Source organism: Hylobates moloch, unplaced genomic scaffold, assembly GCF_009828535.3.
Source record: "Hylobates moloch isolate HMO894 unplaced genomic scaffold, HMol_V3 SCAFFOLD_7, whole genome shotgun sequence".
Classification (NCBI taxonomy): domain Eukaryota; kingdom Metazoa; phylum Chordata; class Mammalia; order Primates; family Hylobatidae; genus Hylobates; species Hylobates moloch.
In genome coordinates this window covers 104,621,783-104,625,975 of record NW_026652282.1, presented here as the reverse complement: position 1 = coordinate 104,625,975, position 4,193 = coordinate 104,621,783, and positions in this window count along the sequence as shown.

Here is a 4,193-nt window from a genome sequence, read left to right as displayed (position 1 = left end):
CTTAGTGCAAAAGAGAAAGTGTTTCTCCCTGCTCTCCCCCTATATCATACACCCAAGGGATCATGGTAACCAGATGATCCTTTTTTTCTTTTCACGGTTCTTTGTTCTCAAAATGAACTGAGTTACAAGTTTGGAGAAGCTGGAGTTAAGTTGGAGCAGGAATGAGAGGGCCAGGATTAGGGAAGTTTAGTGAGGCTAGGCAGAGGTGGGTGAAGGAAAAAATATCTCATTGGTGGGATGGTTGGAGAGAGAAATTGAGAATTGGAAATATGTCAAATGGGGATTGATGAAGTTGTTCGTGATGGAAATGTATTTTCTCCATCTCTCCTGTGCAGTATTTGGGACAATCTTCAATGCTTTGTTAGTAGATTTTCTTGTTGCGGGGTGGGGGGTGGGGTGGGGTTGTGAAGAAGTATCAAGGTCAGTGGGCAAAAATGGATGCTGCTCATGGGTAATAGCTCATCTATGGGTTGCAGTAGCCCAGTGCACATGTTTTGCAGTTCTGTGCTCTTTCCAAGAAAGCTGATTTGTCTTATTTACACAGGCCTGCCATAATTGGCTATCCTCATATCAGAGAGTCTCAGATACCAGATGTGACTTTTATAAGGTCAACTGCAAGTGTATACAGAGTGAATGGCTACCTCTGTGGTACTGACCCCTCTTTCTTTAGCTGGCTGCTTTCATTTACTCATTAGTCATTTTGTGGGGGGCAAGGGAAAGAAGGAAAATAGACATAGAGAGATTTACCTGGAACCATGAATCCTATTACTCTCCTTCTCTGGACACTCTTGTCTGTTCTCCAGATTATCCTGTTTTCTGTCTGGACCATCGCCACTGTCATGTCTTCCATTCTCTCAGGGTCTCTAAGCCATGTCTCTTCCTGAGCTTCAAACTTATGTAGTCATGCTCCTATTTGACATCTCCACTTTGTTGCTTACTAGGCATCTAAAATTTATTGTATCTAAAGTCCAAACTCTTGATCCTCCCAGAAAACTTCATCCTCTTGCAATCTTCTGTATTTCAGTTAATGGGCAATTTCATCCTTTTAATTGCTCAGGCCTAGGACTTTGTAGACATCTTCATCTCCCCTTTTTCTCTTACAGCCTTCATCCAATTTATCAGCAAATCTTTTGGCACTACTTCAAAATACATTCAGAATCTGATCTCTTCTTACCACCTCTACTGCTACCACTCTGATTCAAGCCACCATCGTCTCTCTTGCCTGGATTATTTCAATAGTGTTCTAAATGTTCTCCTTGCTCCTATGCTTGTCTTCTACAATCAACACAGCAGCCAGATGACCCTTTCAAAACTTAAGTTCGATCATATCACTTTTCTGTTTGTACCCTCCAACAGGTTTCCATTTCTGTCAGAGTAAAAGCCACTATTCTTATGGTGAGCTATAAGCCCATCCATGACCTCACTGATTTCATCTCTTATTACTCTCACCTATTATTTGTCACTGCACTCCAGCCGCAGTGACTTCTTCACTGCTCCTCAAACATACCAGATATGCTTGTACCTTAAGGGCTTTGCACTTAGTATTCCCACTGCCTGCAATTGTCTTCCTCTAGATGTCTACAGAAATCATCCACCATCTAAAGGTCTCTGCTTGAGAGTTGGTAACAACTTTTGTGCAGGTCATTTATTTGGGAACATCATCTCTGGAAGCATGTATGAAGAACAAGGGAAGTGAAACAAGAAGAGAGAGCCAATATAAAGATGAGTTATAGAGTTGACCACAGTTATGGGCAACTGTTTTCTTAATCCTGCTGGACATCTCAGACAACTTATGACATGAGCATCTGCATACTTTCTGGTGATTAGAAAGGGTGAAGCAGGCCAGGCCTGGTAGCTCATACCTGTAATCCCAGCACTTTGGGAGGCCAAGGTGAGAGGATCACTTGAGCCCAGGAGCTCGAGACCAGCCTGGGCAAAATGGTGAAGCCTTGTCTCTACAAAAAATACAAAAATTAGCCGGGCACCTCAATCAATCCTCCCACCTCAATTTCTCAAGTAGTAGGGAGTACAGGTGCACACCAATATCCTCAGAGAGGTTGGAGCTGCAGTGAGCCAAGATTGTGCCACTGCACTCCAGCCTGGGTACAGAGCGAGACCTTGTCTTAAAAAAAAAAGAGAAGAAAAGAAAGAGGGAAGCTTTTCTCCATCAGCTCACCGCCTCTGATGCAGGAGCAGCTACATAAATTGTGGGGCACAGTGCAAAATGAAGGACCCTTTGTTAAAAAATAATTAAGTATTTGAAGACATCAGTAGCAGAAATCAGAGAAGCCTGGGGGCAGGAGGCAGGAGCCTCAGTGTGCACCTTTAGCAAGACAGTGTCACATTGAGCCTACTTGAAGCTGGTTGAACCCTGTATGGACTAGTCACCACAGTTGTGTCTGGAATAATGAGTAAATTCAAAAGGATTTTGAAATGTTGCATAAATCTGAAAAAACTTGTCACCCTCTATGCCTTTTCCTACTTCCGTTTTCTTTACAGTATTTCTTTATTAGGTTCTTGCCTATCTCCTCCACTAGAATGGAAGCTCTGTGAAAGCAGGGAATTTGCTTTATTCTCTGTTAGGTTCCCAGCACCTAGAACTATGTCTGGCACATTGTTGAATGAATTAATTCATGAGAAACAGTGTACAGCGTTTAAGAGCCTAGTCTCTGAAGCCAGATGGCCTGGGTTGAATGATCCATGCCAGTGTGTAAGTGGCTACTAATATGTGCCAGTGACCCTCTTTTTTCTCCTGCACCATTTTTGTATAGGGAGCTGGTTAAATTGAGTATCAATATTATTTAAAGTTTCTGTTAATTATCAAATATTTCTGTAAGATAAGTGCTATTGATACTCAGTTTTACAGATGAGGACACTGTGGCTCAGAAAAGGACACTGTGGCTAAGGAAAGAACATCCTTAAAGGGGATGAGACATCCCGTAACTGCTGAGCTAGAGGGTGCTGGAGAAGGGTGTGTCCTCCATTTTGCCTCAGTGATTGTGGTGCTAGTATGGGATAACTCTATGAGTGAATGGGTATGAAAGTTTTTTGTCTCTTCTAATAGCCTCCTAGGGACCGGAAGTATAAAGACAAGGACTCCAGTGTATAGGGAGAAGAGGTGAGAGACCAATAGGCTGGTGTCCTTGGAAGCATTGCCTCAGAGAAGCTTCAGGAATTCCCAAATCATGGATAACTTATTGCTCAATATTTTGACTTTGACACATGAATGATTATTTGTACCTAGTGAATGAGGAATACACACCCAGTAACAGGGATGTGTTCAGTATCAATTGCAACTGGTTAGTGGTCAGATGGTTGGTGAAACTGCAAGTTGACTTAGTCATGCAGGGTTCAGAATGCAAATAAAAGGGTAAAATGCCTTGGCCATGTGGGTATGGCCCCATTTCTACTTACTGAAATAAGGATGAAGGGGCAGACAGGAGGACCAGAGTGAAAATGCAAGGGAACTAGTCAAGAGAACAGTCAACATGGTGAAAAATGTTTTTTTTTTTGAACCAATGCTACATACACAGTGTGTTGTTTTTTGTTTAATAAACCAATCACATTTTTATGACAGGCTACAGTTTGGTGGGAGATAAGGGAAGGAGAGGAATGTTGGAGAGGACATAAAGCCAGAACCTCTGAAGCTTAATGATAGGAGATGTTCTTGTCAGGTCAGAAGAAGAACTTACTAATCTTCTCTTTATTCCTCCATAGCTTCTCTTTTTGCTGTTCCAAAGGAGCTAGGAAAAGGTACAAACACTGCCTAGTAAAATCTGTACCCCCATAGGATCATGGCATTAATATATATTCAGGGATAAACAATGCAGTTGTTCATTCTTAATGTTTCTCATGTCTGTGCCTTTGAATAGACTGATCACTTTCCTTTTTCTAGTTTATGGCTTTGGTTGTGTGATGAGTGTTGGCTTGAAAAGTTACATGCAATCATAGAACTTGTACTGTTATCCCAGCACTTTGGGAATAACTCTTCTTCCCAGTGAATGTTTTGAGTATGCAAATAGCAAAATAGGGATGGTCTTGACTTTCCATCTATTCCAAGGACTGCTGGTTGACTACCAAGATATGTTCTTCCTTTCTTCCTAGGAACATGGTGCATAGCTATAGCTACTACAGTCCCTTGTGTAGTAGATTTAGTCATTTGACTAAGCTCTCCCCAGTGGAAAGTGAATGGA